Source organism: Aptenodytes patagonicus, chromosome 29 (assembly GCF_965638725.1).
Source record: "Aptenodytes patagonicus chromosome 29, bAptPat1.pri.cur, whole genome shotgun sequence".
Lineage (NCBI taxonomy): Eukaryota > Metazoa > Chordata > Aves > Sphenisciformes > Spheniscidae > Aptenodytes > Aptenodytes patagonicus.
The window spans coordinates 1,095,244-1,117,955 of NC_134977.1; the positions used below are offsets into that span (position 1 = coordinate 1,095,244).

Genomic DNA, 22,712 nt, shown 5'->3' on the forward strand with positions numbered 1-22,712 from the left:
ACTGGGAGCACTGGGATGACACTGGGAGCACTGGGGTTAGCCAGGGAGCGGTACTGGGAGCACTGGGGGAACCAGCTAGCTGAACTGGGAGCACTGGGCAGGGGCACTGGGATCACTGTTGGGAGTCTCAGAGCAGCTCTGGGAACACTGGGTGGAGCCAGGCAGCCGCACTGGGAGCACTGGGGTGCCACTGGGAGCACTGTGGGGAGCCAGGAAGCCGCACTGGGAGTACTGGGATGGCACTGGGAGGACTGGGATGGCATTGGGAGCACTGGGATAGCACTGGGAGCACTGGGGGTAGCCAGGGAGCAGCCCTGGGAGCAGTGGGGGGAGCCAGTGAACTGAACTGGAGCCCTGGTGGCGCACTAGGAGCACTGGGGGGAGACAGGTAGCAGCACTGGGAGCACTGGGGGGAATCTGGGAGCTGAACTGGGAGCACTGGGAAGGCACGGAGGGAGCCAGGGAACAGCACTGGGAGGGAACTGGGAGCACTGGGGCGGCACTGGGAGCCCTGGTGTGGAATCGGGAGCACTGAGGGCAGTCTGGGAGCCGCACTAGGAGCATTGGGATGGCACTGGGAGCACTGGGGATAGGGAGGGAGCAGCGCTGGGAGCAGTGGGGTTAGCCAGTGAGCCGAACTGGGAGCACTGGGGAGAGTCTGCGACCAGACTGAGAACACTGGGGTGGCACTGGAAGCACTGCGGGGAGCCAGGAAGCTGCACTGGGACCACTGGGATGGCACTGGTAGCACAGGGGGGAGCCAGTGAGCAGCACTGGGAGCACTGGGGCGGGACTGGGAAGATGGGGGATAGTGAGGAAACCAAACTGTGAGCACTGGGAGGGAACTGGGAGCATTGGCATGGCACTGGGAGCACTGGGGGTAACCAGTGAGCCGAACTGAGAGCACTGGGGAGAGTCTGCAACCAGACTGGGAGCATTGGGAGCACAGGGGAGGGCCAGTGAGCAGCACTGGGAGCACTGGGGGGGGGGCTGGGAAGGCGGGGGAGAGTGAGGCAGCCAAACTGGGAGCACTGGGAAGGAACTGGGAGCACTGGGGCAGCACTGGGAGCACTGAGGGGAGCCAGGGAGCGGTATTGGGACTACTGGGGAGAGTGAAGGAGCCAAACTGGTAGCACTGGGGCGGGACTAGGAGCACGGGGGGGAGCAAGGTCCTGGCACTGGGAGCACTGGCAGTAACCAGGGAGCAGCACTGGGAGCACTGGGGCGGAACTGGGAGCACTGTGAGGAGCCAGGGAGCCAGGGAGCCGCACTGGGAGCACTGGGATGGCAGTGGGAGCACTGAAGAGAACCAGGGAGCTGCAATGGGAGCACTGGGGGAAGTCTAGGAGTCGCACTGGGAGCACTGGGGCAGCACCGGCAGCACGAGCGGGAGTGTGGGAGACGCGTCGGGAGCACTGGGGTGGCACCAGGAGCACTGGGGTGAGTCTCAGAGCGGCATTGGGACACTGGTACAGCACTGGGAGAACCAGAATGCTACTGGGAGCACTGGGGGTAGCCAGGGAGCAGTACTGGGAGCACTGGGGGGAGCCAACGAGCCGACCGGGGACCACTGAGGCGCCACTGGGAGCACTGGGGTGCGACTAGGAGCACTGTGGGGAGCCAGGTACCCACACTGGGAGGACTGGTATGGCACTGTGAGCACTGAGGGAGCCAGGTAGCAGCACTGGGAGCACTGGGAGCACTTGGGCGGCCACGGATCCTCATTGGGAGCACTGGGATGGCACTGGTGCACTGGGGGAGCCAGGGAGCAGCACTGGGAGCACTGGGTGAGCCAGGGAGTGGCACTGGGGCGCTACTGAGAGCCCTCGTGGGAGCCAGCAAGGCAAACTGGGGGCACTGGGATGGCACTGGGAAAGCTGGGGGGAGTCTTGGAGCCGCACCGGGAACACTGTGGGGAGTCTGGGAGCGCACTGGGAGCACTAGGGCAGCGCTGGGACCACAGCGGGAAGCCAGGAAGCCTCACTGGCAGTACTGGGGTGGCATTGGGAGCACTGGGTGAGCCACGGAGCGGCAGAGACAACTTTTTGTTGAATGGAAGAACATGCAGAGGATAAACATGCAGAGGCAGAAGAGGAGGAGGAGGAGGAGGAGGAGGAAGATGAGCAGAAGGAGGAGGAGAAGGAAAAAGAGAAGGAGAATGACGAAGAGGAAGAAGATGGGGAAGAAGAGCTGGAGTAAGATGAAAAGGAGGAGAAAGAAGAACAAGACGGGGAGAAAGAGCAGTAGGAAGACCAGGATGAAGAACATGAGAAAAAACAAGAAGAAGAAGAAGAAGAAGTGCAAGAAGAGGAGGAGTTTGAGGAGGAACCTAAGGAGGAAAAGAAGGAAGGACAAAAGTAGGAGGAGGAAGAAGAAGAACAGCAGGTAGTAGAGGAGGAAGAAGAGGAGGAAGAGGATGTACAGGAGGAGGAACAAAAGGAGGAGGAAGAAGAGCAGGAGGAGGAACAAGGGGATGAAGAACAGGAGAAGAGAAAGGAGGAGGATGAGGAGGAGGAATAACAGGAAGAAAGGAAGAGGGGGAAGAACAGGAGGCGGAGGAGGAGGAGGAGGAGGAAAAACAGAAGAACAGGAGGAAAAGCAGGAGGAGGGAGAGGAAGAGAAAGAAGGAAGATAAGGAGGAGGAGAAAGCAGAAAAGAATAAGGATGAAGAGGAAAAGGAGGAGGAGGAGGAAGAACAGGAGGAATTGAGCAAGGAGAAAGGAGAACAGGAGGAGGAAGAGGAAGAACAGGAGAAAGAAGAAAAGAAGGAGGAAGAACAGGAGGAGAAGGAGGAGGAAATACAGGAGAAGGAAAAAGGGGAGATGGAAGAGGAGGAGAAGAACAGCAGGAGGAGGAGGAAAATAAAAATCAGGAGAAGGAGCAGGAAAAGGAGGAAGAGCAGGAGGAGGAGGAGGAGGAAGAGGAGGAAGAAGAGGAAGTAGTACAAGAAAAGGAGGAGGAGGGGGAGAAGGAACAACAGGAGGAAAAACAGGGGAAGGAGGAATAAGAAGAGGAAGAAGAACAGGAGGAAGAACAGGAAGAGGAGGAACAGGAGGAGCAAGAGGAGGAACAAGACAAAAAAGACCAGGAGAAGGAGGAGGAGGAGGAGGAGGAAGAACAGGAGGAGTACGAGGAGGAAGAACAGGAGGAGGGAGAACAGGAAGAGGAGGACAAAGAATCAGAGGAGGAGTAGGAGGAAAAAGAAGAGGAGGAAGGGGAGGAAGAAAAATGGGAAGGAAGAACAGGAAAAGGAGGAGGAGGAAAAGGAGGAGGAGGAGGACGACGAGGAGGACGAAACGCCTCCAGATTCACTCTAGATTGTCAGCACATCAAAATTAAGGAATGGAGCACCTGCCACACGCATTTATCCATGGGGATTCACAAAACCCAAGCCTACTGGTGAAGCCGTTACTCACAGGAGACGTTCCACGTCGCTGCCATCGCTACTTTCGGGAACAGAGGGGACAGCTCTGGATGACAAAGGCTGTCAGGACACACTCCAGAAAGAGAAAATCGGTGCAAGAAGATCCCCGTCACCTAATCGCAAGGAAGTAATTCTAGCTCACTGAAGTGAGTACCAAAACCAAAATACACAGAACAGCACCCATCATCAAAACTGTTTCAGTGGTAGTTTTAACTGCTGCACTGCTGCAGGCAGACAAACTTACTGTCACTGTCACAGGACCCCAAAAGAAGTAATCATTAGCAAAAGCTAAATTAAATTTAAAAAAAGCTGACTTTGGTACACACAAACGTCTGAGTTCAGATGCGAAACAGCAGAACAACCCTGACAGGGCTCCTTTCCACTGTCCCCCTACCTGTGTGCATGCTGGGACTTCCTCGTTTCCCTCAAGTCCTCCCAGACTAACAGGGACGTGGCATCTGTCCCGTCCACGTGCCACGAGGAGAAACAGTTTTGACCACAAAGGAGGTAGCACATATCTGCATCTGCAGAAGCAAAGGGGCAGCCGCGCCTCAGCTTGGGAGGTGCCCAAAGCTGCCCTGAGCCCCAGCAGCCCCTGCCTTTGCTTGGCCCTGAAGCCCTGCGGGGCCTGCCACTGCTGGGGAGCCCTGGGGACAGAAGGGAAGGACAGCGGTCAGAGCCCGTAGGGAGAGCGAGGGGGCTCTGTCCTTCCTTCCAGCCACAGGAGGATGCCCTGGGCCACACCAGGACAGGGCGTCTCTCCTCCTCACCGCCTGGGGGAAGGCGAGGCCTGAGGAAGGCCCTGGGTGCTGGGCTTCACACGGGCGGTGGGACCGGGGGCTCTCCTGCCAGGTGCTGGCCTGGCTGACACCACCGGCTCCCATCACGCAGCTCCTCCTGCTCAGGGCTGTGGCTGGCAGCACAGACAGACACGCATTTTGGGGAAGACTCCCCGATCCAGAGCAGATCCAGGGCAGCTCCTCTCCTGTCCCCTCCCCTCCTCTTCACCCCCCTTTCCCTCCCCCCTCTCCCTGAGCAGGCCCAGACCCCATGAGCGCACCGAGGGACAGCAGAGCTGTGCACACACCTTGTGCTGCTGAGAGAACAGCTCCAGGGGCAACGGCCCTTCTTGAAGGCCGTCTCTCCGCAGGCCCAGTGTCCCGGCTGGCTGAGGAGCGAGCTGAGGGGCAGCAGGCACAGGGCAGCTCTGTGAGGAGAGGCCTGGGCTGCCTGTGCCCACCCAGCAACGGCCGCACCATTGGCCACGGCTGAGCCAATCAGCGGAACCGGAGGCAGCCTGTCAGTCACAGCTGGACTGGGGCGGGGCCGGAGGGGGTGGAGGCCAAGCAGGCTGAGGAGAAATGGGTGAGAGGTGGGCTGGGGGCAGCTGGGGTGAGGGGGGACAAGGGCCAGGGCCAGGGCCAGGGCCAGGGCCAGGGCCAGGGCCAGGAACAGGAACAGGAACAGGAACAGGAACTACAAACCAGGCCCAGGCCCAGGCCCAGGCCCAGGCCCAGGCCAGCTCAGCTCAGGCGTGCTGCAGGTGCCAGGGCAGGTATCTCCCAGTGTGGATGGGCCTGGCAGGCACCTGGAGACTTCACCGCCCACGGGCCCCACCATGGCCCAGTTCATTAGCCCTGGGCCCGAGTGCTCAGCCCCAGGGACAACCCCACAACCAGGGTCAGAGCGGTTCCTGCTGCTGCCCCGAGGGTCGCCAGCCCCCAGTCAGCCCCGAGCCAGAGTGCCGGTATCTGAACTGGGGTGAGATGGAAGAGACTGGAAAATAGTTCATCGAGAGGAGGTGATGGAAGACGGTACAGTGTATGTGGCACCTGGGATTAACTGACACCCTCAGTTTCGTATCTGGATCAGTACTGTCCTTGCACGTGGAGTAACCCCAGCTCAGAGCAGCAATTGTTGTTCCTAATCCTGGGTGCCAGAGGGCTGTTCCTGCTCTCTCGTCCCCAGTGCGACCCGAGCGCATGACTGCCCTGCCTGCTCCTGCCTCGGTGCTTTGGGACCTTGGGGGTGAAGAGGAAAGACAGACCCGTGTAGTTACGGGGTCTCTCGAGGTGCCCTGGGTTTGCTTTGCTAATCACTTCTGTAACGTTTCCTGGGCTGTTCACTGGATATGTGCATGGAGGGGCAAATGAGGCCGTGAACTAAGTTTCCAATTCAGGGTTTCCTCTTACAATAAAACATGCTTCCACTTTCTCATAGGTGGCAGGCTGATAGAAATGGGCGGTGTCACTCAGCATGAGGAACAGTGGTGTGGGTACAGCCATAGCATGACAGTTTTCATGGCCTTGAGCAGCACCCGGCAGCAAGGCCGGTTGCAGGGGTGTGTGCACAGCTCCTCCCGAGCATGGAGATGGCCATGGGACAAGACAGTGCTGCTCCTGTTGGTGTGTAGCAGGGGACAGTTGGTGGAAGCGGGTCACAGGACATATACTTGAGAGCTGTCATCTTGGTACTCGGTGAGAAATCACACAAGGAAGGGGGCTGGGTCACAAAAGGCCATATTAAGTGTATGTGTGAAGTGACGGAAACAACTTCAGGCTGTTAAGGAGACCGTTAGTTGCGATTAAGGCAGTGAGTGAGACAATCCTTGTAGGAGCTTTCTGAGAGGGCCAGAATGGGACGAGACTGCATGTAAGAACAGAAGAGGCTGTGGCAGTAGTTGAGCTGATCAGATCTCGAATAAGAGGTGATTTGGGCAATACCTGGTGAAGTCAGCATCTGATACGTGTCGCGCAGCCTGCGTGACTTGACCGCAGCAAGGACAGGAGTGTGCTAGGAGTGTTGGAGTGCCAAGGAATGGGGATGGCAGTGATCACAGACTCATTGCTCAGTTTTCCATGGGCTGTCTCTATACCCCACGTAACTCGTCTTGCATTAGGAAAGAAGTGCCGCCCTTTTGGTGAAGAGACAAAAAAAAAAAAAAAAAAGAATGGTAGTGCTTTCCAAGGAATAACATTTAATCCATTTTAATGAGCAGGTAGGTTTCATCTGTGGCAGAGCTAGGACGTGGAGCGAGATTACCATGCTTAGACTTACCACTCTAGAGTATTAAAAACATTTCCTTGAAACACTTTCCCAAGACAACAAGACGTGACTTTCTGAAGTAGCCATTTTCCTCGGAGCTGCGTCAGAGCTAAGCCAGATGAGTCTTGCCTGCTGTTAGTCACTGAGGCTGATGACAAGTCGCCAGCGGTTTTGGCAAGGACAGAACAAGTTCGATCCATATGAGCCTGTGTGCTGATCGTCTTCCGGTTTTGCAGGCTGTAGGTTTGGCAGGACTGATTGTGTCGTTAACGTGAGGGTAATAGCAAAACCTGCAGGCATCTGTGTAGGGCATTTTGGATTTTATATGCTTTGCAAGAGTACTTGAACAGGTTAACGTTCTGTTGAGGTACGGGAGTTCTAGTGTCATCAGAAGAGAGTGAAGACAAAGAAGATGAGGATGGCGAAGATACTCCAAAGCGTTACAACCTTTGACAGCAGAAACGTGTCATTTACAGTTGATACGAACAGTTTTCCTTCAGTGTACTGTTCTTTTCAAAGATTTACAGAGGACGTGGTCGTCTCCTTTCAGGCAGAGGTATCCGTGTAGACGTGCTTGGTCACAGAGGCCTTGCTGCAAAAGGACTAACGGGTGGGTGCGTGGTTAGTGGTGGTTCTCCCTTACCAACAGTGCTGTCAGTCAGGTCAGGGAATGATGCTTTGGAGGGGTTTCAGATGGGTGGTAATTACAGAATAATAGTATGATTATTACTGCGGTAGTCTGAGGCTATGAGGGAAACAAAGATTTGGGGAGGAGAGGATTCTTTTTATTAGCCGTTATTAGATGTTTTACAGCGCAGCATTTGTGGGTCACTGACAAGACGGTCGTGGAGGTGGTGGCTGAGATTGTGTAATGGAAATTCTTTTGTTCTGGAATTGAAGCCCAAATCTCCCTCTAACCGCCTTAGCCTACTTAACCTGGAAGCATAGTGTTTCTTTTCTTCAAACGGAAGATAATTCAGTTAGAGGGAGAGCCTGTTTGGAAGTGTTAGTAGTGTGGGGACAGAGGCCAGCTGGGGGCTGGGGCCCTCGGGGGTGGGAGCTGTTTCTGCCCCGTGCCCTTGGGCTGGCGCTCACAGCTGGGAACGGGCTTTCCAAAATCCTGCTGGAAGGAGGCAGATGTGGGACCCGTGGCCGAGCTGGGGGACAGGGAGAACCCTGGACCAGGCTCGGGACGTGCGGCAAACCTGCCTTCCAATCAGCTCTCGCAGCAGAACGTTGCCCAGGAGTCGTTCTGAGTGTTGCCGTTCTCCTTCAGGAAGCATGGTACGCACCAAGCACACCCAGAGCTGTTCCTGTGCCAGGAGAAGACTTCACGCATTGCTGAGGCTGATGGTGACAGTTCCCACCAGCTGTCCAGCGCAGGAAGATGCAGGTAAGGTGCCACAGAGGGGACACCAACTGGTTGTCACTTCTCTTGCAGGAACAGGACTTAACAGCAGAAGGGAGGCAGGACGAGAGGGCGCCTGAGGTCAAAGAGCACATCAGACAGCTGGGACAGTCACGATGACAGCAGAGGGAGAAGGAGGTGCGGGTGACCTGGCTGGGACAATGCTTCCGAGGTAACGTGCCACACCAACACAAAGACAGACAGGGGCATTGGGAGGTCATGGAGTGGGTGAGAGAGGTGCCTGGGAGAGAGGAGAGCACGGGGAGATGGTGAAAAAGCCAGGGTGTTGGAAGTGAGGACGCTCCTGCTGTGCAGGTGCTTGTGATGTCATAGGTGTCTGAGTAGGTGGTAGTGCAGGAGGAGGACCTGGCTTTTACAGCTCCTTCTGATGTCACTGGTAGCTAAGTAACTGACTGGGTATGAAAGGGCACCTGGCTTCTGAGGAGCTTGTCACGTCAATGGTGGCTCTGTGCTCTTAGGGCAGGAGCAGGCCCCTGGCTTGTGTCGCTGCCTGTGACGTCCTAAGTCCCTGAAGACGTTACAGGGCAGGAGCGGGACCTGGCTTGTGCTGCTGCTTATGTTGTCACTGATGGCCGAGGAGCTGGTAGGGCAGGGGCATGCAGCTGGCTTGTGCAGGTCCTTGTGATGTCACAGGTGGCCGAGTAGCTGTTAGGGCAGGACTATGTAGGTGGCTTCCGCAGGTCCTTGCGATGTCACATGTGTTTGAGTAGTTAGAGGGCTTGTGGAGGTGCTTGTGTTGTCATATTGACCTGCATCTGTGATAGGGCAGGAGGAGGCAGCTGGCTTGTACAGCTGCTTCTGGTGTCAATGGCAGGTGTAGCTATTAGGGCAGGAGTAAGCTCCTGGCTTTTGCAGACGCTTGTGATGTCATAGGTGGTTGAGGAGGTGTGAGGCCGGGGGCCAGCCCCTGGCTTGTGCAGCTGCTTGCGATGTCATGGGTGGAATGGGAGGTGATAGGGCAGAAGCAGGCACCTGGCTTGTTGTTTCAGGAATTACGCAGCCGCCACCTAGGCCATGGTAGGAATTATGCAGGTGCCACCTCACAGGGCTCGGCCCTAGGCTCCTGCTCGCAGAAGACGAGTCGCCAATCTGCTGGGGAAATAAGGGTTTATTTATCCACCATGCAGAGCAGCACGAGCTGGGTGCCTCCAAGGAGGGACCCCTAGTGCTGATCGCAGACCCCAATTATACCCTTACAGACAGATTTCCCGGAACGTACCACCCATCATCCCATCCCCAAGTCCAATCACTTAAGCCTGGTCGGTGGTCTCTTGATTTCTTGTTGGTTTTCTTGGTTGCTGGGCTGGCCGCCTTCTGAAGTTACCTCATTCTCTCGGAATTGTTTCCTTGGTCCCATTCTTCTTCATGCTGCTTGCACCTGCCAGCTTCAGCTAGTTCTGTGGTTGCAACATTTCTCCCCCAGTCAGGTCTCAGCACCCTCCTACTCCACGCTGCCTTTAACCTCTCCCTGCCTTGCTCCTCTCCCCTCGGTGCCTGCAAGCAGGGCCCTCAGCCCTGCTGCGCTTTGCAGAGGAGCTGCTCCTGGGCAGAGCTGTCTCTCTGCAGCGCTGCCCAGTTGCCAGGAGCTCCCTCCATCCCAGGAGCCCAGCCCAGCTCAGCAGCAGAGGACCAGCCCAAGGCATCACTTTTTCTCCCCACCTCTGGGCTCCCTTCAGGTGGCCCTGGGGCTCCAGGGGAACCTGCTGTGAAACAGGCTGAAGGAATCACTGACGTTCCCTCCCTCAGCTGGGGAGAGAGACTTCTTTCCAGCAGTGTCATTTCTCACCTCAGGAAAAAAAACGGGCATGAGAATTGCCTTTCCTTGTCCCATCGTTAGGCAGGACACCCAGACAGGGCCAGGGAGGGATCTCCTGTACCCCTGCGGAGGCAAGGGATTCAGCCGAGTCAACGGCGGCATCTCCTCCTGTGTTTTCAGCCCTGGGGCCAGAAAGAGACTTGGCTCCCTCCCATGCACACCACAAACCCACAAATCCATCAAAGGAGGTGGGAGTCCTCTTGCCTCAGTTCAGGTGTGCACAAAATGGCCACCTGCATGTGAGCTCCTTGTCTCAGTGGAGAGGGAGGGCACAGTGAGCTGCTCAGACACAAACACCTGGTGGCATGTGAGGTACTAGAGATGGTCCAAGATATGTGCAGGTAACTGCAAGCTCTACTGGAGCAACTCTGAGAGAGCGGACAACGTTTGGGGGCATCTTCTTGGAGGTTGTTGGGAAATTCCTTTGGCCAGTTGAAATGACAGCAGATGCCAAAATTTAGGGCAACTGAACCTTTTGCTATTCATTATGATCAGGGCTTCATCAGGCATAACAGTAACTTGGAAAGACAAACGCCATAGCCTTGAACGTACACCCCACACACGCCTTGTTCCTTCTTTCCCCCACTTTTATTGCTGAGCGCGACGTCATGTGGTGTGGGATATCCCTTTGGTTTGTTGGGACCAGCTGCCCCGGCTGTGTCCCCTCCCAACTTCTTGCCCACCCCCAGCCTCGTTGCTGGTGGGTCAGCGTGAGAAACAGAGGAGGCCTTGATGCTGTGCAAGCAGTGTTGAGCGATAGCTAAAACATCGATGTGTTATCAGGACTGTTTTGGTCGCAAATCCAACACACGGCACCACATGGGCTGCTACAGAGAAAATTAACTCCATCCCAGCCAAAACCAGTGCAATAAAGCCCATCCTACTCCTACCACGCAAGCGACGCAGCAGAGAGCGTTTGTGCACGCTGGAGGGTCTGTTGCATCCCACAGGCCTTCGATCCCATCTCTTGTAACTGCCCAACCGCAGCCAACCCCCAAAGCCCACCTGCCCAGACGGGGTCCCAGTAGCAGAGACATGTTGGGGCAGGGGGCAGGCGGGGTTTTTGGAAAAGGACTGGGGAGAGAGGGGATGACTGTTTCCCAGGACAAGAGGGGAAATCTATCTCCTCTCTCCCCACTTGTGCCGCCTCCCTGCTGGTGTCATAATGCACCTTCAAATGATGCGGGCTGCTGTCACAGGGGGATACCCCCCATCACAGGGAGGTCTCCCCAGCGCTGCGGCAGTGCCGGCACTTCCCGGCGAGGCCTGGGCGCTGCTGGGCACTGCTCAGGGGCTCCCCACTGCTGCCCTTCAGAGCTGCTCTGCTCCACAGCCAGGAGCGGGTCGGGAGGCAGCGGGGCTGCTCTGGGGGACCCTCGCTGACAGGCAGGACCCTTCCTGACAGGCAGAGCAGGGGCACGTTGGAGAGGAGTTTTGGGCAAGGAGCTGCGAAGAGCATCCCTTTCCCTGAGCCGAGGGCAAGCAGCAAGCGCGATGGAGGGCTGCTGCACCGTGGCCGTCAGCCTGGAGCTGCGCAGCTTGTTCCCCACGCTCCTGCAGCTCTCCACCAGGGGTAAGGGTTTCGGGAGCTCCTTCTTGAGGGGTCGCACTGGGGCTGCCCACTGTCAAAAGCTGCAGCTGCCGGGCTGTGGGGGTGGCTGGACAGGGCTGGGGGCTACCGCGAGAGCCCTGCCTGAGGGTCCCACCGGGCTCGGGGAACAGTGCGGCAACCAGGACTCCCGGGTCATGGTGCTGGGGCTGCCCTGAGCCCCAAGGCTCCCGTGGGAATGGCTCGGTCCCCTCGCGAGGGGGGCCATGCGGGGCCAGCTTTCCCTGGGAGCTGGTACCTCTTGGGATTCTGGCTCTGGGATGAAAAGGGGTCCTGCGTCCCCGGGGCTGGGGCATCCTTCAACTCCCACAGGGCTCTCACGAGCCGGCTGGAAATGCCTCTGCTGTAAATCAGCCCTTTACCTTGAAGTAGTCTCCTTTGGGAGAACCTCTGCGCCTTCCCACGGGATCCTCTTGTGCCAACAGGCTGGCAGATCATGTCCTGGGCTCTGGGGTGCCGTCCCTTTGTGGGGGTTAGGTGGCCACAGCCCTGGTCCTGAGCCCTTCCCACATCCCCATTTCTGCTCCAGCCCTGCCCCGGGAGCAGAGGAAGGCTGGCAGCCTGAAACTGGGGCACAGCCCAGCTCCGCAGCTGTTTGTGGACACCTGCATCTGTCACTCCCTGGGCGAGGAGCTTGCCGAGAGGCTGTGAGCTGGCTGGCCCGCAGCCTGACACCTCTCTCCCTTGCTTTCCAGAGGTTGTGGCTATCTGGGATGCTGTGTCTGCGTACATCCTGGGACAGCTGAAGCTGGACAAGGTGGGCTGGCATCTTGGTCCTCCTTTGCCCTGGAGAGCCTGGACGCTGGGGAGTGATCCCTCCCTGAGCATTGCGGCAGCACACCGAGACAACCCCGTGCGCCCACAGCTGCTTCTTGGTCAACCACGAGAGAGACTAGTCCCGATCTAGCCTGAGAAAGCATTCGGCACACGATAGGGCTTCACCCTTCGCTATGGTCAGAGTGGAGAGACCAAGCAGAGAGACCGGGGATTATGCTGGGCCCGTGCCAAGGACAATCCCTGGGGATCAGTCCCGTAGGTATTCCCTGTGCTGGAAATGTCTGGGATCTTCTCTAGCCAAGGGATGTTAGCAAGTATTTTGAGGAGGGGAAGAAAAGAAATGGAGAACGTGGGCCTTTTCCAAAGCCTTCACTTTTCCCGTCTCCAAAGTACTCACTCATCAGCCTTTTTGTCTTTTTCCTGGGCAGGGTGTCCTGGTCACAGGACTCGGGACCTTCGCTATGGTCCAAGAGCGATTCCACGGCGAAGAAGAGGTGTATGTGGTTCGAAGACCCGTCTTCCGGCTGGACATTGATGCGTTATGTCTGCAGGAGCTCGCGTTCCCCACAGTGGTTATCCCTGGTGAGAAGGCAGCGGCCACCCTCCACTTTCCCCCTCCATGTCTGAGGGCGGGGTGCCTGCTCTCTGCTCTTTGGAAAGGGCTGGGAGAAGTAGAGAATTGCCTCCAAAGGTCGGGGGACGGCTTGAGCTCCCCCCAAACAAACCACTCCCCAAGAGCTGTTTCTAGAAACGACCTTTTCTATGGCGTTTTGTTATGAATCTTACATGGAAATTTGGCCTGCTGCTGGCAGTGACGATGTTCCTTCTCCTTACAGGCGATGTCAAGATCAAGCCACTGAACTACAAGTGGCTATCGCGAGCCACCTCCTTCCCGCAGCACGTGGTGAAGGACTGTGTGCAAGAGACCATATTCTTGTACTCTTTCCAACTGAGGAACAGGCAGCGCCTCGCCTTTGCCTTCAAGGACATTGGGGTTCTCTCCTGCAAAGACGATGTCCTGTGCATGCGGTTTTATTACGACTGCGTCACAGGGCTGGAGAGCAAGGCCAGCCGCATTGCGCTGCTTCACACTGTAAGTTGCTCAGGTTTTGAAGGCTGCTTCAATGTCTTTGGGAAGCCTATCGAAGGGTGAGCGGGAGACAGGTCTGCTTCCTTTGGGAGCCAAGAGGAAACTGCCCTGGAAACCCTCTAACAGCTCTGTGTCACTTTGCAGAGGCTGTGGATGCCAGGTGCAGCCGTCTGCGGTGGAGCGACCACCGCTCGGGGGATGCAGGCTGCTCCTGCCCACGCGTTCCCGAGGTGAGTGCGTTTCCTCTGCAGCCCTCCACCGACCGAGCGGGCGGCTTCCCAGCTCCTGCTCAGCAGTGCACGTTGTCAGGGCTCCACACTCAGCATCGAGTCAGGGATCAGTCCTGAAGTGACTGGTTTCTGGTTAACTAATGCTGAGCTGGGGCTACGCGTGTATTCTCCTGGAGTGACTGGGCATCGTGATCGTGTTTCTCACGCCCAGCCTGCCGTCATTCCTATCAGAAAGAACCAACTGCACACGGGGAGGACTTGAAGCTACATTTTCTGGTGTTGGGGGGAGATTGCCAGTAAAACCTGTGCATGGCCACAAAGGAAAAGGGATGCCATGCCTTGCACGACAGTCAGGAGGATTAGCGCTGGGAAGCTGCAGAGGGTAGGGGCTGACCCTTCTTCAAGCCTGTGTCACCATTTGCTTTCCAGGTTTCAGTTCATTCTGTTCAGCAGATCGGAGGCCAAGGCTTTCTCCACCTGGCACAAGAAGGCTGCAGAAAAGCACAGGACCAGAAGAGGTACGGGAACGGGTCCCTGCTGTCCAGGCGGGGCCCTGCCCCACGCTGGGGGACCACAGCCCAGTTAAAACGCACGCCCCACGGGGCTGCTCTGAAGAGCTTCCTCCTTTCCCAGGTACAGACGGGTGTCCTGACAAGCAGGAGCTTCACCCGCAGAGGCGGGTGAAGTTTTCCCTCCCCGTGCTGCCAAGCCAGGGGCCAGGCACCAGGCAGCAAGACACGGGGAAGAAGACTTCTGCCAGGTGAGACCCTTGTGGGAAGGGATGAAAGGGATCCTTGCACCCATGTAGGAGAGACATCCCCTTTGGATGTTCCGGCTGTAGGGACTCGGGAAGGTCCCTGACACATGCCCCACCGTTTTTATGAGCTTGTTTGCCCCACCGCAGGCCTCTTAGTGGGGAAGACGGCAGATGTTGAGCGCACCCCACATCACTTCCCTTGCCCTTACAACAGACCTGAGGTGCAGTCCTCTGCCATCCACCCGATGGGGCTAAGGAAAGGCTCCTCCTTGCCATGGGAAACGGCCCCCCCGGCCCCCGCTGCTTCTGCCAGCCTGGGGAGCTTTGATACCAGTCAAAAACAGGAGACCAAACTGCCCCGTGCTCATGCCGACTCCTCCTGGTGTCTCTTTGCAGTGTGCTCCCCCCATGTCCAGGCAGCTCCCCCAGGACGAAAGAGGCAGGCAGGCGGGAGCCAGCTCCTCCCGCCAGGCCCACCGCTGCACTCCCGTCCTCCGAGGGCTGCAAGAGAGCGTTGCAGGTACGTGCTCTACCTTGCTGTAACTACCGTGCTGTCTGAGACTCGGCAAAAGCCTCTTTGTGCAGAGAGCCATCCTGAAAGCATCCCTTGGCGTGCGTTCATTGTAACCTGTTTGTCACCTCCTTCAGATCTTCTTCACGAAAAGGAAGGTGCTGCACACCCTTCCCGCCCGTTACTGCCCCCTGGGTTGTCAGGAAACACTTTATCCTGGCCAGGGGCTATGGAAAATGTATGAGTCCTTTCTAGGTCGTTGACAGCGGAGGTCTTTGGTCACTCAGCTGTGTTTGCCATGAGTTGAGGAGCCTGGCATGACTCCGCGGCCCCTGATCTGTTAGGGGCAAAGCGCTGCCGACCGACCTGGCTGAGGCAAGGGGCACCAACGCGGGTCAGGCCCGAAGGAAGCCCCTCCAGGAGCTGAGACTAATCCTGCCTGCTGCTGCGTTTCCATCCCCTCCAGGAGGTCTCGCAGCTGTCTGCAGAGTGGGAGCAGGTGAAGACCCAGTGGCAAGAGCGGCGACAGCAAGCCAAGGCAGAATGGGCGGCGTGGGAAGCCTGGTCTGCAGGGGAGGACCGACAGCCGCCCCAGGTACGGGCAGCGATTGAGAGCGCTGAGAGCAGCAGCGACCCTCGCTGTCGGGGCACCCAGGGCGGCAGGTCTCCAGGGGGTGGGAGCAGGACTGACACCCAGCTGCAGGGCAGGGGGTTGCCTGCTCATCCTGGTGAGGGAGAGATTGGCAGAAGGATCCGAGGGGCAAAAGTAGCCATCAGCCGTGATGACGGGCACACGGTGCTGAGTCTCCCGGCTCCCAGTCCTGCTGCAGGCTCCTTTCAAGAGGTCCTCTGGGAAACAGCACCTCTGTTTCCCATCTGGTCTGCTGAGAGCGTCTCCTCCCCGGCAGGCACTCGGCACTGGAGGCACTTGGACTCCCCACCCTCCAGCCCAGCCCAGGAGAAAGGAGGCCAACGAGAGGTGGAGGAAGGCTGAAAACCCTCTCCCAGCAGAGGAGATGGCAGCAGCAGCCCAGCTGGAGAGACTCCATCCTGAGTAAGTGTGTGCCAGCTCTGGCCACAGCCTGGGGCAGTCGAGCAGCCGTGACCCCGCAGACATGTCCAGGACCCCCGTCGCTGCGTCCTGAGTTGCATGGGACACCCCCTGATGTCTCCTAACACGGGCATGACCTGGGGTACCCCCACAGCCAAGGCCCAAAACTCACCACAGGGTGAAAGGGTGGGTACACGCGGGACCGGGTGGGGGCAGGGGCTGGACAAGGCGAGAGGCAGAAGGGATCTCCGGCAGAGGCCGAGGGATGATGTTTCCCTGTTGTTGCAGCCACCTTTCCCCACGAGCGGTCCAGGTCCTCAGAAGGCTGGAGCCGCATCAAGCACGGAGGAACATATTCAAGCACGTCGCTGAGAACAACAGGCGGCATCAAGAGCAGCAGAGGCAGCTCCCCTGGTAACTATCTCCAAAGAGGGATGGTGCTTCCCCCGGCTGCAAGGCCCATCCCTCCACCGAGGGCAGCCCTGGGGGAAAGAGGGCATTTCTCTGACACCCCTCGCGAGACAGAAGCAGGTTCTGGAGGCTGGCTTTGGGCTGCACCTCCCTGACACCCAAAGGGGACTGCCTGGGCACCCAGAACTGCCTTTCCATGTGGGCTGTGAAAGTCCTGGCTGAAGACAGAGGGATCCTCCCTCTGATGGCTGCCTTTCCCCCTTCCAAGCCAGAGAGCGTGTGCTTCCCTTGCAGAGTCCTGGGCCAAGACACCTTGCCCCGAAGGGGGACACCCATATGGGACACTCAGGGTCTTGGCCCAACCTGACTCAGCCCCAGGCTCATCAGCTGCACCTGGGACCTTCTCATGGGCTTGGGCATCAGGGGCCTCTCCCACTTCCCAGACACCTGGAGCCTTCCTTGCAAGCAGATCCCATCACAGGTGGCCTGAGCTACGCCTGCAGGATTTCTCTGCTTTCTCATTTACAATCACACACTTCTCTTTCTTCCTCCCTAGCACTAGATGCTGGTACCGCAGCAGAGGGGAAGGTGCCGGGAGCGGTGGCTGTTAGCCAAGGGGCTGGGAGGCTTCTCAGCTGCCGAGATCCACCTCTAAATACAAACTAAAGAGCTCTGGGGCTGTTCCCAGCTGGACTGACTGGCCTGTGCCTGATGATGGATCCGTCTAAAGGGATTAGACACACCCCATGTGTGATCCCAGAACTGCTCTTAGGGGCAGGAGGGAATAAAGTCCACACCTGCCCCACAGCTCGAACACGTGCAGCCCCACTCCTGCACATCCCAACACACAGGCAGCACGGCAGAGGAGGCTCTCGCGCTCTTCCCGGGAAACCAGCACAGCTCGTGCCTCCCTGAAGTGCCTGCACGCTCATGCACGCAGCGTGGAGAACCAGCAGCAGGGCCAGAAGTCTGTGTGTGATTACTGGGCTAGGACCACACTGGGACCACAGAGGTGTGGTGGGTAGATGGCACCGCGGGAGGGCTGCGGTGGAGGGACACGGGCTCTTCAGGAAGGACCGTCTGGGAAGGCGAGGAGGTGGACTTCCCTCCTGCTCAGGGTGGGACAGGAGCCAGCTTATGGGTCAGGATCAGCAGGCAGACCAACGTGGGTGCCGTCTTAGCAGGTATCTGCTAGAGACCTCCTGTTCAGGAGGAAGATGTAGATGAGGCCTTCTTCAGGCAAGTGAGAGAAGCCTCACGTTCACAGGCCCTGGTCCTCATGGGGGACCTGAACCACCCTGGTACCTGCTGGAAGGACAATCCAGCAGGGCTCAAGCAATCTAGGAGATTTCTAGAGGGCATTTCCTGGCACGGGGGATGGAGGAACCCAGAAGGAGCGGTGCTCTGCTGGACCTGGCACTGGTGAACAAGGCAGAACTGCTTGGGCATTTGACAGTCAGCGGCAGCCTTGGCTGCAGTGACCGTGAGATGGTGGAGTTGAGGATGCAGAGGGGAGGGAGCAGGGCAAAGAGCAGGACCACAGCCCTGGCTTCCAGGACAGCAGATTTCAACCTTGTCAGAGATCTGTTTGGAAGAATCCCATGGGCTATGGCCTTGGAGAGAAGAGGGGTCCTGGAGAGCTACTTGATATTCACGGACCACCTCCTCCAAGCTCAAGAAAGGTCCCTCCCGACAAGGAGGAAATCAAGCAAAGGCAGCAGGAGCCCGGCATGGATGAGTGAGGAGCTCCTCACTGAGCTCAGGCACGGAAAGGTAGATACAAGAGGTGGGGACAGAGGGAGGTGACCCAGGAGAAGGCGAGAGGTGCTGTCTGATGGTGAGGGATAGGGCTAGGAAAGCCAAGGCTGACCTGGAGTTGACCTGGGGAGGGACATGAAGGGACAGCAGGAAGATTTGTACATGACCCTCACCAGATGAAGAGGAAGGAGGACGTGGCCCCACAGCATGCTGGGAACTGTAGTCCCTCCCCGCAGCATCCTGGGAGCTGAGGTGCCTGCCCTGCCTGCAGGCTCCTCTGGTGCAATGAGGTGGCTGAGTTTATCCTGCAGCCAGGAGATCCGTGCAGGACAGCTCAGGCCTGACGGTCAGGCTTTGCTGCGCTGCAGCACAGCACAGATCGGTGACCTCTGGGTCTTCAAAGGTCTTCTGGTCAGGGTCACGTCACCCTCCGACCTCACCATCATCACTGTTGTTTGTGGCACCCGCATCCTCGTCTACCTGCTGCCCAGAACAGACCCGCTGAGGCAGCTCAACAAAGTGGACTTCTTCTTCTACACCATGCCGCCTTTGGACAACCCCCTTGTCTACAGCCTGAGGCACAGGGAGGTGAGGGAGGCCCTGGGGGAAGGGCAGCCCTGGTCAGCACTCAGCGCTCACTGTGTTACTAGAGCCCAGTGAGGAAACGGTCCCTCTGGGAAGTGCTGAGGGTAAAGCGTGGGAAGGCACGTTCCCTGCAGCAGCTATCCCTCAAGGAGACTTCAGCGCCAGGAGGTCTGCGATTCAGCCCACGCTGAGGTCAATGATAAGGCTGGCCACGTGCAGTTTGCCTCCATGGTCTGTCCAGTGCCGTTGGAGAACGTTCCTTGGCTGGCATATCACCTTGGGGAGAGGAACCATCCCTCAAGCCCAACTCCTGCCGAGCGCCTGCCTCTGCCTCCTATTGCAGCACACCCCTGGAGGAGCTGTATATGTCTGCGGTGGGGACATCTGTCCATGAGAGCGTGTCCGCAGAGGATCCCCTGCCATCCCATGGTGCTCTGGGAAGCAGAGTCTCCAGAGGCAGGGCTTCATTTAGGCTTGCCTGGAGAGCTTGAGCTCAAACATCTCTCCAAGCTCCTTGTGCCAGTATCCTCCCTCTCTCCAGGCCTGCCCTCGTGGTGCAGCTCAGGATGTCATTCTCCAGCCTCATGAGCCAAAATAGGCCAGGCCCAAGTCTCCTCCCTCCTCTGGCCAGGCCCAGCCTTGGGAACCAGTTGGTCGCAAGAGGCAGCTGTAATGAGAGGGAAGAAGTTTAGGCAAGAGGTGGTGGGGAGGCATGGCCCTAGTTCTGGCTGGGGTCTGAGACAGCATTCCCAGGAAAGTCAGGGACATCCCTCCCCACACCCTTCCCGCCCTCCATTCCCTGAGGAGTCAGGCAGCCCCAGCTCCAGCTGTGCTCCTCTGGCTCCAGCTGTGCTCTGCCCCTCGCCCTTCGCCATGGAGTCCAACGGGTGGGGAAGCCCCACATGGCCCAGCACCTTCAACCCTTGGATGAGCAAACTTCCCCCCTCACCCCTCCGTCCTTGCCACAAAGCCCTTACCCGTCTCTGCTCCTTGGGGCTTGGGGTGGCGGGGACAGGGCAACCTGGGAAGGCAGGAAAACCTGTCGGCAATCGGGCAGGACACTGCAGTTCAGGTGGGGTTGGTCCTGGCCTCTGGAGGGATTTCTGCCTGGCCTTTTGAGAGCAGCAATAGGGACAGCCACATGCGAGTGAGACACCCAGAGTGCCTGTTCTGCTCCCAGAGCAGGGAACATCCCACAGCCCGATCTCTAGGTCCCAGCACCCCAAGAGCCTGGGTCCCCCAGCCCTCCATGCACAGGGAATGCCTGGGGACCTCTCACCTCCCACCGAGGTGGGGTGGCACAAGGAGGCAGCGCAGCCTGGCCATGCCCTAGAGGACCATGGCCGCAGGATTGGGGCCGTGCTGGCCTGGGGCCCCTGGGGGCACTGTGCCCCTGGGGGAGCTGGTCCTCACCTCCTGGCCAGTGCCACCCGCTTCCCTCCAGCCCCCCACCCGGCCCAGAGCTTGCTCCTCTCCCAGGAGTGGCGCAGGAGGGGGCTGCTTAGGGTAGGCGAGGTGTCAGGGTTATGCTTGTATCTGTTGAGAAGAGACTATGCTCTGTAAATTGCCTGTCTTCGGGAGCTGATGTTGCTGCTGCTCTTGTTACTGCTGTCCGGAGAGCTAGTACAACTGGCTAGCAGGCAGAGCTCAGCCCCTTTGAGATGTTGCCTGCCAGAGTCTTCCCACTCCGTATTTCTTCTGTTTTCCTGGCCTGTCCTGACGTGAGAAACCTCCGCAAAAGGCATTTAATTCCAAGGACTCCACTCCATGGGGACCTCTCTCTCCCCTCGCCTCTGCACTCTTGCTCCCCTGCTTTCTTTCAGGAGATGCAGGGGAACCACCACGTCTGGTCCGTACAAGCAGCAGGTTGGGGGAAATAGGAGATTCCGGCAGCGCCGAGCAGCTCTGTGGGGTTGGGAGGAGGACACTTGGATGCGGCAAACACTGCTGCAGGCCGTGGTGTCTCCCTGAGCCATCTCTCTCTTTGTTTAATGGGTGAGGTGCAGCGTCTTTGACACGTTCATCCACTTTCTGGGTTTGCTCAGGGGGCTCCCAAAGAAGCGCCTGGGCCTGATGCCCCTACGAGCGCAGGCAGTGGGAGCGCAGGAGTCTGCAGCCAGCTTTGTTGCTGAAGGGGTCTGTGTGTAGAATGGGACTGTGAACAGTAAGGGAGTGGCTAATTTTGGTTACTCTCCTTAGAGCAGAGATGCCTGTCTCAAAAGTGCACCTGTCGCAAATTGCTTCACTCTTCCAAGTAATTCGAGGAAACTACCAGCTCCCCCCAGGAGGCCCCGACAGCCCGCGGGCAGCCTTGGCCGTACCAGTGGCCTCGCTGCCCCTGTCCTCCGGGTGCTTTGGCTCAGTGGGCAGCTCGTGCTGGAGGAGAGTCGGGCATTGATGTCTTTAACACTGCCTGATGAGCAGCATTGCTGCAGAAAGCCGCCTGCCACACAGGAGCATGGAGTGTGCGGAGCTTGAGCCTCTGGGTATGAGGCAGGTTGTGAAATTCACCATCTGTCATCGCAGCACCTCTCTTTCTCTCGACCTTCTATTAATTTATTATGACCTGACAGGCATTGCAACCCATCCTGTGTTTTCCAATCATTTGGTTTTGGCCATCTGAGGGAAAACCCCACACCTCTCTTCAGATGCAAATACCAATAGAGAGCATTGCAGGTGGACGTACTACTGGAGATGGAGATACCGCTGGAGATGCAGATGCCACTGCAGATACCTTTGCAGATGGATGATCCATTCCTAATAGCATTGCAGATGCTGATGCCCTTGCAGGTGTCATTGCAGATCCCATTGCAGATGCCACTTCACTCTCAAATACCATTGCATACACCACTGCAGGTGGCGTTACTGATGCCATTTCAGATGCTGACATCATAGCAGATGCAGATACCATGACTCGTGCAGATGCCGTGGCAGATAGCAGTGCAGATGCAGGGACCGGAGCAGATGCAGAGGATATTGCAGATGCTATTGCATTTCACACCCCCACGCATATACCATTACGGATGCAGGTGCCGTTGCAGATGTCATTCCAGGGGCAAATACGATTGCAGAGAGCGTTGCAGGTCAGCATAGATTGCAGATGGAGATCCCAGTGGAGATGCTGATGCCACTGCAGACGTAGACCAATTTGGAGATGCAGGTACCATTGCAGCTACCCCTGCAGATGCAGGTAGCAATGCTGATTCTGATGCACATACCATTCCTGATAATTATGCAGATGCAGACGCCAAAGCCAATACCAGTGCAGATGCAGATGCCGTTGCAGATACTGCTGCAGCTGCAGACGCCATTTCTGATGCAGATACTGCTGCAGCTGCACATACGACTGTAGAAACCACAGCAGAGGCCATTGCTGATGCAAAGTCAGGTGCAGACACAATAGGAGAGGCAGATGCCATTGCAGCTGCAGGTACCAATGAAGATGCAGAGGCCACTGCAGACACCCATAGCATTACAAATGCCATTGCAGATGCAGATGCCTTTGCAGCTGCAGATGGCATTGCAGATGCAGCTGCCGTTGCAGATAGCCTTGACAATGCCTTTTCAGCTACAGCCACAGACAGCAATACCGTGAGGAAGATCCCGATTCAATTGCAGATGCAACGGCAGATACAAGGGCAGATACAGACACGATAAACCTGCCATTACAGATACAAGTACAGCCACAGGCACCATTACACATGCAATTGCAGGTGCGCTCATAGATACAGGCAGAATTACACATACAATTACAGCCACAAGACCAGCCACAGACACGAGTGCACATTCCATTACACCTATAGATACAGACACAGACACCGATCTCGTTCCTGAGAGGGGAACCATTACAGAGAGAGGTGCCATTACACATACAGGTAGTGATGGACACACCACTGAAGGTACAGGGAGTACCTGCATCTGAACTGGGGGTCTGCCATGGCTTCAGCATCTTCAAGAGCAGCTCTAAAGGCAATTGCATCTGAAATTGTACTTGCATCTGCAAGGCCATCTGCAGTGGTATCTGCATCTGCAATGCCATCTCCAGTGGCATCAATGCCCGAATCTTCAACGGCATCTCCATCCGCAATGGTGTCTGTAACGGTACTTGCACCTGCAATGGCATCTTCATCTGAAGTGCTGTCTGACATGGCATCTACATCTCCAGTGGTCCTTGCAGTGGCGTCTGCATCTTCAATGGCATCTCCATCAGCAACTGCAC

General features: G+C 57.4%; 1 protein-coding gene across 1 annotated transcript in view; it reads right to left on the minus strand.

Moving 5' to 3' along the window:
- Positions 1–22,712, minus strand: part of LOC143171643 (scavenger receptor cysteine-rich type 1 protein M130-like) — a 93,315-nt gene that overhangs the window by 42,772 nt on the left and 27,831 nt on the right.